This window comes from Musca autumnalis, unplaced genomic scaffold (assembly GCF_047663935.1).
Source record: "Musca autumnalis isolate F117 unplaced genomic scaffold, ASM4766393v1 scaffold_4, whole genome shotgun sequence".
Classification (NCBI taxonomy): Eukaryota; Metazoa; Arthropoda; class Insecta; order Diptera; family Muscidae; genus Musca; species Musca autumnalis.
The window spans coordinates 229,609,041-229,627,836 of NW_027411977.1; the positions used below are offsets into that span (position 1 = coordinate 229,609,041).

Sequence of the window (18,796 nt, forward strand, 5' to 3'; positions counted from 1 at the left end):
AGGTATCTTATAATCGGTGGACGACCTTTAGATGTCATAGGAGGTCTTTTATTGTCAATTGATGTCCACAAAGGTTGTGTTATGACTGCTGGAAGATCTTCTGGGACCTTGCTTTATCAACAGGGGACCATAACTGGTCTTTTATTAACAATAGAAGTCCATTATAAAAATATTTCGCAGACTTCACGAGGCCTCTAAAAATATTTTGAAAATTCCACGAGGCCTTTGGGAGCCTCTTAAAATATTTTAAAGACTTCACGAAGTTTTTGGAGGTCTGTAAAAATATTTTGAAAATTCCTTCAGGCCTTTGGAATCCCCTAAGAAAATTTGAAAACTCCGCGAGACCTTTGGAGGTCTCTAACAAAATTTGAAAGTTCCACGAGGCCTTTGGATGACTCTAAAAATATTTGAAAACTTCACGAGACCTTTGGAGGCCTCAAAAATATTTCTAAAAATCAACGAGGCCTTTGGAGGCCCCAAAAACTATTTTGAAAATTCCACGAGGCCTCTGAAGGCCTCTAAAAATATTTTTAAAAGTTCACGAAATAATTTTAAAATTCCACGAGGCCTTTGGAAGCCTCTAAAAATGTTTTGAAAATTCTACGAGGCTTTTGAAGATCTTCTAAAATATTTTAAAGACTCCGCGACTCCTCGTGGATTTTTAAAAATATTTTTAGGGCACCTACAAAGGGTCGTGGATTTTCAAAAATATTTTTAGACCACAAACAAAGGCTCGTGGATTTTTTAAAAATATTTTTAGGGCACCTACAAAGGGTCGTGGATTTTCAAAAATATTTTTAGACCACAAACAAAGGCTCGTGGATTTTTAAAAATATTTTTAGGGCAAATACAAAGCCTCGTGGATTTTTAAAAATATTTTTAGGGCACCTACAAAGCCACGTGGATTTTTAAAAATATTTTTAGGGCACCTACAAAGCCTCGTGGATTTTTAAAAATATTTTTAGGGCACCTACAAAGCCTCGTGGATTTTTAAAAATATTTTTAGTGCACCTACAAAGCCTCGTGGATTTTTAAAAATATTTTTAGGGCACCTACAAAGCCTCGTGAATTTTTAAAAATATTTTTAGGGCACCTACAAAGCCTCGTGGATTTTTAAAAATATTTTTAGGGCACCTACAAAGGGTCGGGGATTTTTAAAAATATTTTTAGGGCACCTACAAAGGGTCGGGGATTTTTAAAAACATTTTTAGAGCACCTACAAAGGCTCGTGGATTTTAAAAAATATTTTAGGCAACCTACAAAGTCTCGGGGATTTTTAAAATCCAAAGGGTCGGGGATTTTTAAAAAAAATTTTAGAGCACCTACAAAGGCTCGTGGATTTTAAAAAATATTTTAGGCAACCTACAAAGTCTCTTGGATTTTTAAAAATATTTTTAGGGCACCTACAAAGCCTCGTGGATTTTTAAAGATATTTTTAGGGCACCTACAAAGCCTCGTGGATTTTTAAAAATATTTTTAGGGCACCTACAAAGCCTCGTGGATTTTTAAAAATATTCGTGGATTTTTAAAAATATTTTTAGTGCACCTACAAAGCCTCGTGGATTTTTAAAAATATTTTTAGGGCACCTACAAAGCCTCGTGAATTTTTAAAAATATTTTTAGGGCACCTACAAAGCCTCGTGGATTTTTAAAAATATTTTTAGGGCACCTACAAAGGGTCGGGGATTTTTAAAAATATTTTTAGGGCACCTACAAAGGGTCGGGGATTTTTAAAAACATTTTTAGAGCACCTACAAAGGCTCGTGGATTTTAAAAAATATTTTAGGCAACCTACAAAGTCTCGGGGATTTTTAAAATCCAAAGGGTCGGGGATTTTTAAAAAAAATTTTAGAGCACCTACAAAGGCTCGTGGATTTTAAAAAATATTTTAGGCAACCTACAAAGTCTCTTGGATTTTTAAAAATATTTTTAGGGCACCTACAAAGCCTCGTGGATTTTTAAAGATATTTTTAGGGCACCTACAAAGCCTCGTGGATTTTTAAAAATATTTTTAGGGCACCTACAAAGCCTCGTGGATTTTTAAAAATATTTTTAGGGCACCTACAAAGCCTCGTGGATTTTTAAAAATATTTTTAGGGCACCTACAAAGCCTCGTGGATTTTTAAAAATATTTTTAGGGCACCTACAAAGCCTCGTGGATTTTTAAAAATATTTTTAGGGCACCTACAAAGCCTCGTGGATTTTTAAAAATATTTTTAGGGCACCTACAAAGCCTCGTGGATTTTTAAAAATATTTTTAGGGCACCTTAAGAGGCCTCCAAAGGCGTCGTGGAATTTTCAATTTTTAAAATTTTTTTGAGGCCTCGTGGAGTTTTTAAAATATTTTTAGAAGTCTCATGGAATTTTCAAAATATTTTTAGGGGCCTCGTGGAATTTTCAAAATATTTTTAGGGGCCTCGTGGAATTTTCAAAATATTTTTAGAGGTCTCCAAAAGCCTCGTGGAGGCATCTAAAAATATTTTTAAAAATCCACGAGGCTTTTGGAGACCTCTAAAAATATTTTGAAAATTCCACGAGGCCTCTGAAAATATTTTGAAAATTCCACGAGGCCTCTAAAAATATTTTGAAAATTCCACGAGGCCTCTAAAAATATTTTGAACATTCCATGACGCCTTTGGAGACCTCTTAAAATATTTTCAAAACTCCACGAGGTCTACTAATCCACCAGGCCTTTGTAGGTCTCTACAAATATTTCGAAGCCTCCCCGAGGCCTTTAGAGGCTCCCAAACATTTTTTTAAAAATCTACGAGCCTTTGTAGATGCCCTAAAATATTTTTCAAAATTCACGAGCCTTTGTAGGTGCCCTAAAAATATTTTTAAAAATCCACGAGCCTTCGTAGGTGCCCTAAATATATTTTTAAAAATCCACGAGCCTTTGTAGGTGCCCTAAAAATATTTTTAAAAATCCACGAGGCTTTGTAGGTGCCCTAAAAATATTTTTAAAAATCCACGAGCCTCTGTGGCTGCCCTAAAAATATTTTTAAAAATCCACGAGGCCTTTGTTTTTATATATTTACTTGTTAAATAAACAATTAAATATTTACTTGTACAACTAATTAACAACAAAAATAAAACAAAATTTTTGCCATATTTACAAAGCTAACAATAGACAAACAGCAGCAGCAGATATACGACGACAGCAAACAACAAATAAGCCGGTTTTTATTTGGCCAAAAAAATAAAAAAAATCAAACAAACAACACCTCATTTTTCATTCACAAAACAAGTTGTGGTGTGCTCTCTGGCTGGCTCTCTATATTGGTAATTTTTGTTATTGTTGTTAGTTTTTCTTTAACCAAAAATCAAACCAAACAAATGCATGGCAGGCAATGTAATGTACCATGCACATACAATAGGGTGTTGTTGGGCTCTCCCTCCCTCTATAATTCTCTAACTTTTCTTTGATAGACGAATAAAATTTTTATTCGTTTTTATTAAAAACGAATCTCCCCTTTATATTCTCTCAATTACGCGTCGTTGCATTACTGCAATGATGCGAAAACAATAGGTGTTCGTATTGTATAAAACACGAGAGTCTTCTTTAGTTTCGTTCCCTAAACAACCTCTGCACGAAAAAGAAAAAATGCTCTGTGCTTTGTTTACACGGTAATGCACTGTTGGTTGGCATCGTTGCTTGCTGGTGCATGGGTGTGTATGAACATGCATTGTCCCAACAACCAACCATAATAAGTATACTCACTCAGTTACTCTCATGCACTCGTCGGTTTTTTGCATTGTTCGTTACTCTCCCCCATTGTGGTTGGGGGTACTTGTTTTTCTTTTCGTTTCGTTGTGTTGCTGGGTACATTTTAGTGCCGGGGCTGTGTGTGAGGGTTTATTATTGTTATTATTATTAGTATTGCCATGCTGCCACTGCTGCTGCTGTGACTGACGCCAGCGCCGACGTTGCCTTGACGACTGCTGCTTGGTTCGTTAAATGGTTGCTACTGCTTTATTTAGATGCTTTTTAACATTTGACGAGTTAACAACAATACGACGGGTATCTATTTACCGGTCTCTCGGTTCGGTTTTTCGGCTACCTTAAAAAGAGTAGTTAGTATTGGCAATAATAGAAATGCAATAGATGTGTAACAATACAACAACAATAAAATATAACGTCGCCTCGTATAACAACAAATTTCCCCTTTTAATTGAAAAATTCGTTTATTCTATGAAATTTTGTGTTCCAATTCCACAGTGTTGCGTTTCGTTCATTCGTACCTAAAATGAAGTGTTCTTTACGAAATAATGACAAGAATTTTCGGGGACGTTTGCTGCATACAACAACAACAACGATGTCAGTGTGCTGCTGTTCGTCGTCTCAATGTTCTTCTCGTTTAAATGAAAATGTAAACACTTGATTAAAAAGATCACATTTTATTGTTTATTTTTTAACTGTTGTTCGCCGGGGAAAATGACAACGGTTTCTCGTACATAAGAAAGAAAGTGTCGCCGTTTCGCCGCATCGTAGTGAAAAGTGAATGGGGTGGTATGTCAACTGTTATGATGTTAATAATAATGAAGATAATGATGTTGCTTTGAGTTGATTTGATGGTGCTGCAAATGAGCCAAAGAGAATAAATGAATGGAAGATGATAAATTGTCATATGTGTGCTGTTGCCATTTGGTGTTGTTTATGTAAATGATATTGTTTTTTTAAGTGTTTAATTGGATGTAATGGAAAAAGTAAAAGAAAAAATATGAAAGGGAATTAATTAAAAAATATGAAAGTTTAAAATAAAAATCATTAGAAAATAATAGAATTTTGCAAATAATTTTTTATTTACTTAAAAATTTAATAATAATTAAATAACTTTATTTTCATAAGAGAAAGAAAAAGAACACAATTTAGAAAAAAAATAGAAAAAAAATTAAACTAAAAACATCATAAATAAAATAACTGAAAATCAACAAAATAAAAAAAAATAAGACAAAAATAGTTCTTAAAAATTTATATTAAAAAAAAAAACAGAAAGAAGAAGTAAACGAAAAATAAGAGCAAACCAAATATAACATAAAAACAAAATAAGTGAAAATTAATAAAAAGGTAAACGAAATAAAAAAATTAAATAGGAATATAACTAAAAAATATACGACATTGTCAAAATTATTTTATCTAAAATAAAAAATGGCCAATAAATAAACATTAATATATTTAAATAAACAAGTTTTAGAACCTACTTTAATTGATTTTAAGACACAATTTATTTTTGTATTTTACAAAACTAACATTTTAAGAAACTTGCAGAATTGAATTTAGTCTTAATAAGTTTTTAAAGTGGATCTTAAGATTATTAGGATTTGCATTATGGCTATAATTTGATGTTGCAAGACCCTTTTAAAAAAAATTATGCTAGAAATTTCAATTAAATATTTTTTCGAAATAATGTTTGTATGCGAAATTATTTTTTTTCTTAAAAATCAAATTAGATATTTGTTTAAAAAATATTTATATTCAAAAATTCAATTTAAATACTTGCTATAATTTATTTACAATTATATTAAATAAACAAAAATAATTTACATAAAAATATTAATTCGAAAAATATGATTAAAATTGAGAGAAGTCCCCCTTGTCCCGCCTAGGATGTTTGTGGAACAATTATTATTAAAATTGAATTGTCATTCCTATTAGAATTTAAAAACTTCAAAACTAAAATCTAATTTTAGAGTTTTAGCAATTATTTATTTTAATTTTCAAAAGAAATTCATATTTCGTTTTCAACAAAATTATTAAATAATAAATAAATAAATAAATAAATAAATAAATAAATAAATAAATAAATAAATAAATAAATAAATAAATAAATAAATAAATAAATAAATAAATAAATAAATAAATAAATAAATAAATAAATAAATAAATAAATAAATAAATAAATAAATAAATAAATAAATAAATAAATAAATAAATAAATAAATAAATAAATAAATAAATAAATAAATAAATAAATAAATAAATAAATAAATAAATAAATAAATAAATAAATAAATAAATAAATAAATAAATAAATAAATAAATAAATAAATAAATAAATAAATAAATAAATAAATAAATAAATAAATAAATAAATAAATAAATAAATAAATAAATAAATAAATAAATAAATAAATAAATAAATAAATAAATAAATAAATAAATAAATAAATAAATAAATAAATAAATAAATAAATAAATAAATAAATAAATAAATAAATAAATAAATAAATAAATAAAAAATAAAATAAAAAAAAATAAAAAAATAAAAAATTCCCTTTGGGGAGACTTCTGTTAATAGAAGAAATTTTTTTAAATGGACTTAGAGAATATTCCAACTATAGAAGAGACCTTTAGGGCGCTTCGATGTATAGAACATCTCTTAAGAGGGGTTCCTCTACATGGAAGACCTCTTTATTGGAACATGCGTGTATTGAAGACCTACTTCTCGAGTATTAAACCAGCTCCAAACAACTTTGTCGGGTAGCAAAATACCTACTTGAGTATCAAGCTACCTTCTTCGAGCATTAATAAACTTTCAAACTTCTCTGTCGGGTATTAAACCACCTTTAAACTTATGCTTCGAGTATCAAACCACCATCAAACTTCTTTGTCGGGTATCAAAGCACCTTGAAAGAACTCTCAAACTACTTGTTCGAGCATCAAACCACCTTCAAACTTTTTTCGGGAATCAAACTAACTTATCGAGTATGAAAGCACCTTCAAACTTCTTTGTCGGGTATCAAACCAACTTCAAACTACACACTTGATTATCAAAACCACCTTCAAACTTTTTTGTTGGGTATCAAACAACTTTTTTAGGTATCAAACCATTCTCAAACTTCTGTGTCGGATATCAAGATACAACCTCTAGAATCAACCCACCTTCAAACTATTCTCTGAAGTATCGAAGCACCTTCAAACTTCTTTGTCAGGTATAAAACCACCTTATAATTACTTTCAAACTGCTTTCACGAATATCAAACCAACTTCAAACTTTTTTGTCGTGTATTACACTACCTTCCCGGGTATTAAACCACCTTCAAACTTCTTTGTCGGATATCAAACCAACTTCAAACTACATTCTCGAGCATCAAGCCACCAACAAACTTCTTTGCCGGCTATCCAACTACCTCATGGAGAATCAAAATATTTTTAAACTACTGATACCCGAAAATCAGAACACCTTCGAAGTACTTTCTCGAGTATCAAACCACCTTCGAACAACTTTCACGAGTATCAAACCATCTTCAAACAAAACTATCTCGCGTACCAAACCACCCTCAAACTTCTTTGTTAGCTATCAAACTACCTCCTTGAGTATCAAAACATATTTAAACTTCTATGCTGGGCATCAAAACACATTGAACTACTTTTTTGAGTATCAAACCAACTTCAAACTTCTTTGTCAAACTACCTTTTCGAGTATCAAACCACCTTCTATCTTCGTTGTGGGTTACCCAACTAACTCATGGAAAATTAAAACACCTTTAAGCTTCTTTGTCGGGTATCAGAACACCTTCAAAGTACTTTCTCGGGTATCAAACCACCTTCAAACTACTATTTCCAGTATCAAACCACCTTCAAACTGCTATCTCGAGTACCAAATCAAACTACTATCTCGAGTATCAAACAACCTTCAAACTTCTTTGTCAGCTATCAAACCACCTCCTTGAGTACCAAAACATATTTAAATTTCTATGCCGGATATACAAACAACTTGAACTACTTTCTCGAGTATCATACCAACTTCAAACTTATTTGTCAAACTACCTTTTCGAGTATCAAACCACCTTCTAACTTCGTTGTGGGGTATAAAACTACCTTTTTGAGTATTAAACTACCCTCAATCATCTTTGTGGGGTATCAAATCACATTCAAACTACTTTCTCGAGTATCAAACCACCTTCTAACTTCTTTGTGGAATTTAAAATTCCATCCTTGAGTATCGAACCACCTTTAAACTTCTCTGCCAAATATCAAACTACCTTCTCTAGTGTCAAACCACTTCAAACTTCTTTGTCGATTATCACACCAACTTTAAACTTCTCTTTCAAATGTCAAACTACCTTCCCTAGAATAAAATCACCGTAAAATTTTTTTGTAGGTATTAACCCAATTTCAAACCACGTTGTCGGGTATTCTGGTACCTTATCGAGTAACAAACCCCCTTCAAACTTCTTTGTCGTGTATAAAATCACCTTTATGCTGCTGCTCCACCCCACCACTCGCTCTGGTATTGAAACATTTTCAAAATGTTGTTATAAAAGTCAAGGATTTTTGATATTAAAAAAATTTAAAAACATTAAAATTAAGTTCCTAAAATTCACTTTTCAGGCTTTGAAAAAATTAAAAATAAAAAATATTAATATTATGTTTTTAAGAATCCGCCATTTCTGATATTAAAGAATTTAGAAAATTTTCAAAATCCACTATTTCTGATATTGGAAAATTTTCAAAATTGAGTTTTTAAAATCTACGATTTCTAGTATTGACAAAATTTCTAATATTTTGAGGTGTTTTAGAATTTTGGCTACCTTTTCCACCAAAAAATTTCAAAAGTTTTTTCGAAAATTCGTGTATGCTATTATTGATTTTTTTTTTCATAATCACCGATGCTGAATTTCATTTATTGAAGCCACATTTTTTGAAAAAATTTTCAATAAAATAAAAAAAATATTTTCTGGATATTATGTTCATAATTTAATATTAATTAAATATTATATTTTTTAGAAAAAAATTCACAAAAAAATATTAATATTATTTTTTAAAGAATCTGCCATTTCCGATATTAAACAATTTAGATAATTTTTAAAATCCACTATTTCTGATATTGGAAAATGTTCAAAATTGAGTTTTTAAAATCTACGATTTCTAGTATTGACAAAATTTCTAATATTTTGAGGTGTTTTAGAATTTTGGCTACCGTTTCCACCAAAAAATTTCAAAAATTTTTTCGAAAATTCGTGTATGCTATTATTGATTTTTTTTTCATAATCACCGATACCGAATTTCATTTATTGAAGCCACATTTTTTGAAAAAATTTTCAATAAAATAAAAAAAAATATTTTCTGGATATTATGGTCATAATTAAATATTAATTAAATTAATTACGTATTATATTTCTTAATAATATTTTTTACAAAAAAAAAAAAAAAAATCAGAATCAAAAAATCAGGCACTTTTTTTTCAATACCAAAAAAAAAAAAATCATTAAATTAATTTCACAGATTGTTTTCAAGACCCCTGAGAGTAGTTTTCAATTTGTGAACCAAAAAAAAAAATCATTTTCAAAGCCAAATTACCGATATTTCCACAGTTCGATAGGGACGCACAGATTGGGTAAAGATTTGAATGACAATGTAATATAAATAAATTTAAAAAAATAAGGTCAATTCGATTTGTTTTCTTTTAGAAATAATGCAGTCAAGAAGTTTCAATGGGCTCGTAATTGGGCCTGGACAAGGGCTAGTTTTATTATTGTACAAAAAATCTCAGTATTCTTTTATGCTCTTGAGTAGGGAGTGCTGCCTTTTTTTAAACAAAAAAACATTATTGTTGTTTTGCCCTACACTCCCACCATTTCAAATAGGGTGCCCTCGCAAAGAAGAATAAAATTGCGTTTATTTTCAGTTTCAATTGTTTTGTAGTTTTTTTATGGTTTGAAACGAAAAAAACACTATAAAAATATTTTTGCCCAAAAATGGAACATATGGTACAATTTCAAATGAAGAGCAACAATTGAAACCAAATGAAGGGGAGCAGCAAAAAAAAATTAAATAAATAAATACACAGACTGACAGAAAAATGGAGGCCATTAAATGTGAAAAGAACAACAAGTATTGAAGAACAACACATGGTTGTCGAATAAAAACTGTTTTTTGGAACAAATGTTCAGTGTTGCTTTTTACATGGAATTTTTATGGGGATAGTGAACTTAGAAAGGGCTAAAATTTTTAGAATTTTTTAAAGGAACGTATTTGAAAATTTACATTTGTTGTGTGGCAATATTAAAAGGAAATTTGTTGATGGTGTAACAGTAGAAGTTATTAGGAATTTGATGGGGTAACACAAATTTTGATGGATTCATTTTCAAATTGAAATGTCAAAATATAAATAGAAAAATACGATCTAAATTAAAAAAAATATATATATATTTAACTACAAAAATCATGGAAATAAATAACTATTAAATTAAAAAGAAATAGTGGTGAAGTTTCAAAATATTATAAAAAATGAAAAAAAAAAATATCACAATTTTTTTGATGGAAATATTTATAAAAATTTTAATGGGGTAACACAATTTTTGATGAATTAGTTTTCAAAGAGAAATGTCAAAATATAAATAAAAATTAAAATATTATCTTTATGTTAATATTTTAATACGAAAATTATAATTCAATACATAATATAATTCAAAAATTAATACAAAAATTATAATTCAGAGAAATTAATAACTATTAATTAACAAGTGAGCCAAGGCTATAGTCGGATCGGGGCCGACTATGTGATACCCTACACCACTACCCCTGTTCATAAGCTTTTGACTAATAAAATTCAAAATATTAAAATTGGGATAGCGTAGCGCCTTTGCTCTGAATGTCTTCATTAACACAGGTCAATTTTTTTCGTGAGGATCCGATCAAAATTTCGTAGTGTGATTGCACTAAAAATAGAAAAAGGGATGCATTACCGACTATTGCGATATCTCTGTTCTTTGACCACCTATGACAACCTACTTCAGATCGTTGTAAAGGTGATATTTTCTACTTTCCTTGCCAGGTTTTGCTTTCGATATACCTCCTACATAAGGTAGATATTAACTTTGAAATAAAACGTTGGTCTTTTTTTCCAAATATCTTTTTTTGTCACATTCCGACCCCTGAATAATATCCGACCATTATAAAGAATCAAAAGGTTGTTTCCTCTGTGGGACACCCAATAACACCCAAAATTTCGTGACGATCCAATTAAAATTGCGACCTGTAGCGTGATTTCCAAAAAAGTGGAAAAATGGGATGTATTACCGACTATTGTGATATCTCCGTTATTTGCATACCTACGCCAACCTGCTTTACATCATTGTAATGATGGGATTTTTTACTTTCATTGTCAGACTTTGCTTTTGGAAGGTCCCGAACCAAAGCTGTGATATTCGTCATTTTTATTAAAATCGCAAAAATGAAAAGTTGTGTTCTATTAGCGGCTTTTGCGATATCTTCGTTGTTTGACCACCTACGACAACCTACTTTACATCATTAGAAAGGCGATATTTTCTACTTTCAAAGCCAGGTTCTGCTTTTGGTATACCCCATATTGAAGCTGAGATATTCGCTTAGGAAAAAACGTTGTCTTTTTCTCCAAATAAGTTTTTTGCCCATTACGACCCCTAAATATTATCCGACCATCACCAAAATCAATAGGCTTCTTCATCTGTGTGACCCCCATTAACCCTCAAAATTTCGTGACGATCCGATCTAAATTGAGACCTGTAGCGTGATTTCCAAAAAAGTGGAAAAATGGGATGTATTACCGACTATTGCGATATCTCCGTTATTTGGTCACCTACGCCGACCTAGTTTACATCATTGTAACGATGGGATCTTCTACTTTCATAGCCAGGCTTTGCTTTTGGAAAGTCCCCAACCAAAGCTGTGATATTCGTCATTATAATTAAAATCGCAAAAATGAAAATTTGGGTTTTATTTGCGACTATTGTAATATCTTCGTTGTTTGATCACCTACTAGAACCTATTGTCCGGTTTTACTTTTGGTATACCCCGTATAGAAGCTGAGATATTCGCTTTGAAAAAAAACGTTGTTTTTTTATCCACATAAGTTTTTTGCCCATTCCGACCCTTAAATATTATCCCACCATCACCAAAATCAATAGGCTTCTTCCCCTCCGGGACCCCCATCAACATCCAAAATTTCGTGACGATCCGATCAAAATTGCGACCTGCAGCGTGATTACAAGGTTTAGATGGACAGACGGACGTACGGACTGACGGACATAGCCAGATCGACTCAGCTCGTCGAGACATTCATTTTGGTATATATAAGTATGGGTCTACGACCATTATTTCGATGCGTTACAAACTTTTTGGCCAAAACCAACTTATAATACCCTCCCCACATAGTGGTGTAAGGTATAAAAATTATTATAATTAAAAAAGTTTCCAAATAATACCAGAAAATAGAAAAGCCATTTCCACGAAAAACTATTTAAAAAAAAAGAAATTTCCAAATTTCCAAAAACAAATATTGTTATCAAATATTCGCTACTATTTTTCATACATGACGAACTATTTTCTATGACTATATGAACCGTTTTACCAATTTGTGCTAAAGCTAATTCATCACCTGTCTCAACTTTGTCATATCTGCAAAATTGTTTATAACCCATTTTTTGCCAATTTTTCGCATTCACGTTATTTATATTTTTTCTTTCTAAAATTCCCCGGCTTACTAACTACGTAGTAAGTAGATAAGCCTATATTTTTAAATGAAATAAAAAATATTTTATAATTGCCAATTAATTTCTTATCTCCATATCTATCATCGTTTCATTTCACATATTAAATTATAGATTAGTAATGTCGAGATATCACACGTTAATGGTCGCCTTGTCTAGCAGCGATGAATAGGTGAATGGGGAAACAAAAACGCTTCAATGTGAAAATGCCATGAATAGGAATTGTCAACAATAACAACAATACAAAAATTAAGTGGAAATAATTGTTATTTTTAGCAAAGATTTGAAGTAATATTCACCATTCAGACATAATGGATAGGTGCGAATTTTATTGTGAGTTAAATAATAAAAATTTAAATGCTAAAATTTATTTGAAAAACATGCTAAAATATAATTAAATCCTTCTTTCTAAGCAATAATTTTGTTGCTGTTGAAAAAATGTCTAACGTTTTAAAACATGTTTTTTAATTAATTTTCCAATACCACAAATAATGTTTTTTTATAATATTTTACACAAAAAAAAATCAAAACAAAATTTTTTTTAATTTTTAAGATTTAAAAAAATTGACATTTTATAATACCATTGTTGTTCTTTTAATATTTTAAAACAACGAATTTATTAGTTGAGAAAATTTGGCATTGCTCGCCAGGGAAGACTATAGTTTCGATCCCTGCCACAGGATCTTTTTCATAAAAAAAATCATAAATCTTTTTAAAATTATTTTTGAAAAAATCAATACAAAAAATCTGAAACTTTACCACGGTGCTCTTGAAACAATTTTAAATGGAAGGTGCTTACACCTCGGAAGTTTTTGAGGATTCTGAAACTACAATGTTCATAGATGAGAACAATCAAAAAACAAAAAAAATCGCCGGAGCGCTTTTTAAATAAATCGCGATTTAAGTTGACATTTTTAGGGGTTGTTTATGTTTTCACGATTTTTCATAGAAACCGCAAGTTGTATCAAAATGAGACTGAAGAAAATGTTGTAGCCATAAAAATTCTCTACAAGATTGACCTTTACGGTATTTTCGTAGGTTTTACCATTTTTGAGATATTGAAGTTCAAATTGGGACAATGCACTGACTGTATCGCCCCCTTATAAAACAATGTAATGAAGGGTGCGCCTTAACTAACTTTTAATGAACACCGCATACACAGATGAAGTTTTTGTGAATTCTGAAACAGCAATGTTCATAGATGAGAAAAATCCAAAAACAAGAAAAAATCGCTGCAGGGATTTTTAAATAAATCGCGGTCAAAATTCACATTTTTAGGTGTTTTTTAGGTATTCACGATTTTGCTTGGAAACCGCAAGTCCAATCGAAATGGAGCTAAAGAAAATGTTGTAGCTGTCAAAATTCTCTAGAGGATTGACTTTATTATTTGTTCCCAGCTTGTACCATTTTTGAGATAAGGAAGCTCAGTTTACATTTTTAGTTTTTTTTTGTTAGGGTTTCGCGAATTTGCTTGAATACGGTAAGTCGTATCGACATGTGACCTGAGAAAATCTTGAAGCTGTGAAAATTCTCTACAAGACTGGCTTAAGTAACTTATCCTTAGTTGTAAATTTTTTTTAGATATATAAGTTTAAGATGGGAATTTGCAGTCATGACACTGTTTTATAAGGGGGCGATACAGAATTGAATTGAATTTGAATTGTCCCAATTTGAACTTCTATATCTCAAAAACGGTAAAACCGACGAGAATATCATAAATGTCAATCTTGTAGAGAATTTTCATATCTACAACATTTGTTTTAGTCCCATTTTGATAGGAAATGTGGTTTCTAAGCAAAATCGCGAAAACCTAAACAACCCCTAAAAATGTTAACTTAAATCTCGATTTATTTAAAAAGCGCTCCGGCGATTTTTTTTTGTTTTTTGATTGTTCTCATCTATAAACATTGTAGTTTCAGAATCCGCAGAAATTTCCGAGGTGTAAGCACCTTCCATTTAAAATTGTTTCAAGAGCACCGTGTTACCTTTCAAAGCTATATTCGTTTTCTTTTGAAATTTTTCACCAATATTTAAAAAAAAAATGTCCAACTTTATTAATAATTTTTTATTAATTTTTGAAGATCAAAGACTTTTTATAATATTTTTTATAAAAAAACAAAAACTAAAATCTTACATTTTTAAAGATTTTTTTTCCAATTTTTCAACGAATTTATAAAATTTTCTAAATTAGTTTTTCATGACTAAATATTTTTAATAAAAAAGTAAGCAGAAATAGTTCATCTGTTAGAATGCTTCTGAAAAAATCAATACCAAAAGTCGTATATTTTATTTTTGAGGTTATTTTTCAAGATCAAGGTAATTTTTTAGAAACAATTTCTACAAAATTGTTATAAAATTTTTTCAAGACAAAAAGACATGAATTGTTTATTATATTCTTCATAAAGAATATAATATAATAAAACCCAAAAATCATGATTTTTATACCCTCCACCATATGTAGTATGGAGGGTATATTAAGTTTGTCATGCCGTTTGTAACACATCGAACTAATCATTTGCGACCCTATAAAGTATATATATTCTTGATCAGGATAAAATTCTAAGACGATCTAGCCATGTCCGTCTGTCCGTCTGTTGTAATCACTCTAGCGTCCGCAATAATTGAGATAGAGTGCTGAAATTTTGCACCCGAGGGTATTTTTTTCCATAGGCAGGTCAAGTTCGAAGATGGGCTATATCGGTCCACTCTTTAGTATAGCCCCCATATAACGGTACCTCCGGATTTGAGGTATTTTGACGTTCTTCGCCACATTTGCAGACCGAATTAGCTATAATTTGGCACTTAGGATTCCTAGTGATCAACAAACCTATATCCCAAAGGGCATAGGTCCATGTTTTGGTATAGTCCCCATATAACGGTACCTCCCGATTTTCGGTATTTTGAGAATTTTAGCCACAATTTTTAACCAAACTATCTGCAATTTGACATTTGAGGTTCTCAGTGGTCATAAAACATCTCCACGAAACATCGTCAACATAGGTCCATGTTTTGGTATAGCCCCCATATATCGGTACCTCCCGATTTTCGGTATTTTGAGAATTTTAGCTACAAATTTTAACCGAACTAGCTGTAATTTGCCATTTGAGGTTCTCAGTGGTCATGAAATATCTACACTAAGCATCGTCAACATAGGTCCATGTTTTGGTATATCCCCCATATAACGGTACTTCCCGATTTTCGGTATTTTGAGAATTTTAGCCACAATTTGTAACCGAACTATCTGCAATTTGACATTTGAGGTTCGCAGTGGTCATGAAACATCTCCACCAAACATCGTCAACATAGGTCCATGTTTTGGTATAGCCACCATATAACGGTACCTCCCGATTTTCGGTATTTTGAGCATTTTAGTTACAATTTTTAACCGAACTAGCTGTAATTTGCCATTTGAGATTCTCAGTGGTCATTAAACATCCCCACCAAAAATCGTCAACATAAGTCCATGTTTTGGTATAGCCCCCATATAACGGTACCTCCCAATTTTCGGTATTTTGAGAATTTTAGCTACAGTTTTTAACCGAAATAGCTGTAATTTGACATTTGAAGTTCTCAGTCGTCATAAAACATCTCCAACGAAATATCGCCAACATAGGTCCATCTTCACTAAAATTCGTCAACATGGGTCCATTTTTGAGGGTCTATATTGTTTTGATGAAACTACCCTCAATTTGACTCTTGAAGTTCCCTGCAGCTATAAAACTTTTCCGCCAAAAAATTTAAAGATAGCTTGACTCTTTGATATAGCCCCGTATGTGGTACCTTTCACCTCGCTGAACACATTTTTTTAGATTAGATTAGATAACACTGTGCAACAAAATGGAGGTGAAAGTCTGGGGCACGGAAAATTCCTCTTGGGGAAGAAAGGCCTTGGTGAGTATATTATGAAACCCGAAGGACAGATCCGCCGTGAGTCGAACATCCGCGTTATGGCGTGATGAAATTTTTGTTAGGGACCCTGTGGACCATCAGGAATTAGCGTTATATCTTTGTTCACTGGTGCTTAAGTGCTCTACAAAAACAACAAACAAAGATAAAATGCTAATTGATGATGGCTTACAGGGTCTCTTGCAAAACTTCATCACGCCATAACGCTGAAGTTCGACTCACGGCGCATCTGTCCTTCGGGGTTTTTAATACACACACCAAGGGCTTTCATCTCCAAAAGGAATTATCTCTGCCCCAACATTTGTTTTCACATTGTAATTTAAGCAATAGTGGGAGGCATTAGGAGTCTATCCACTGTCGAAAAGTTCTTCCACCTAAAATTGTAAAAGGACCCTAATTATTCTATTTTAATTAAGACTATTTTATGGTGGAGGGTATAAAAGTTCGGCCCGGCCGAACTTAACGACTTTTTACTTGTTTAAAATATTTATGTGTATATATATCTTTTTTTAATTCTGAATTCGAAAAATGGTAAATTTTACAAATATTTTCATGTTTCCAAAGATATAACATGTTATCTTTCAACATTTTGTAAAAAAATTCAATACCATTTTTTGAAAAGTTCTTATACATTTTTAAACGATTTTGTATTTATTTATTTATTATTTATTTATTTATTTATTTATTTATTTATTTATTTATTTATTTATTTATTTATTTATTTATTTATTTATTTATTTATTTATTTATTTATTTATTTATTTATTTATTTATTTATTTATTTATTTATTTATTTATTTATTTATTTATTTATTTATTTATTTATTTATTTATTTATTTATTTATTTATTTATTTATTTATTTATTTATTTATTTATTTATTTATTTATTTATTTATTTATTTATTTATTTATTTATTTATTTATTTATTTATTTATTTATTTATTTATTTATTTATTTATTTATTTATTTATTTATTTATTTATTTATTTATTTATTTATTTATTTATTTATTTATTTATTTATTTATTTATTTATTTATTTATTTATTTATTTATTTATTTATTTATTTATTTATTTATTTATTTATTTATTTATTTATTTATTTATTTATTTATTTATTTATTTATTTATTTATTTATTTATTTATTTATTTATTTATTTATTTATTTATTTATTTATTTATTTATTTATTTATTTATTTATTTATTTATTTATTTATTTATTTATTTATTTATTTATTTATTTATTTATTTATTTATTTATTTATTTATTTATTTATTTATTTATTTATTTATTTATTTATTTATTTATTTATTTATTTATTTATTTATTTATTTATTTATTTAGTTATTTATTTATTTTTTAAATGGATTTATCAAAAATATTTTTTTATAGTCAAAAATATGGGAACTCTTTATATTTTCCAAAAAGAAATCGAAACCAAAAATCATGAATTTTTAAAATTTTTAATTTCATTTCGGATTTTTTCACACCATAGTTAGTGGACTTCCATGAAGAAATATCGAAATTTTTTAAGTAGTAACTTTATTGTTGTGTTTTGGAAGCGGCTAGGTACCATGTTTTTTAATAAAATTTACTTAAATTAAAAACATTTTTTTATTTAAACATAACTTTTTAATTTCCTTAATTTCAAATTGATGATTTTTGAATTTTTTGAAAAATAGTTTTAAATAATTTTTAAAAATATTTTAGAAAATTGTTGAAGGGTTTATTAAAATTTTTTTTGATTACTTTTTTGTGGCCAAAATAAGGATTTTTTATAATATTTTTCATAAAAATATCGAAACCATATCTCAGCCAATTTTGTTCCGATTGACATGAAAATTTTACCACATTTGCTGCTTATACTTCAAAATATGTATTCAATTTATCGAAAGGGACAATTTGGAGTAACCATTAACAACATTCTTTGGTTTATGAAAGTATTTAATTAATTGAATTTAATCGAGCTAACATGTCCCAAATAGTTTGTTTTGAAAAATTGACTTCTAGTGAAGTCCCACACCCAACCAATATGTTACGATCGTTTCGCTGGTCCGATATGCCTGATGAGCTGAATTAAGCCACCAGCGAAACGACCATAGCATATTGGTTGGGAGTGTGCGACTTCGCTATAATTCACTTTTTCAATCCTTAGGTCATGTTAGCTTAAATAATTAATTCATTCTTTTTTAGGATATCTTTTCTTTTCTTAGGGATATTTTATAAGATTTTTTTTATAAAAAATCGAAACCGACATTTATGAATTTTAAAATTTTTAAAAAGTTTCCATACCAAAAAATCATGATTTTTTTTTTCTAAAACCATAAATAGTGAATTTCATTTATTCAAAGCCATGAATTTATATACAGTTTGTCAAGTAATTGTTTTCGAACCAAGAAAACTAACATTT

At 29.6% G+C, this 18,796-nt stretch overlaps 1 protein-coding gene across 10 annotated transcripts in view; it reads left to right on the plus strand.

Moving 5' to 3' along the window:
• The window catches only part of nuf (rab11 family-interacting protein nuf), a 278,513-nt gene that overhangs the window by 179,612 nt on the left and 80,105 nt on the right, over positions 1-18,796 (plus strand). Inside the window, exon 1 of one of the 10 annotated variants that reach the window (XM_073981405.1) lies at positions 3,814-4,510. The exons of 7 other annotated variants lie outside the window; for them this stretch is intronic. The gene's annotated coding sequence lies outside the window, so the exon portion shown is untranslated. Of the gene's footprint in view, positions 1-3,813; positions 4,511-4,772; positions 5,069-18,796 lie in introns of those variants that run through there. 2 more of the 10 variants (XM_073981410.1, XM_073981409.1) reach the window with 2 other exon arrangements.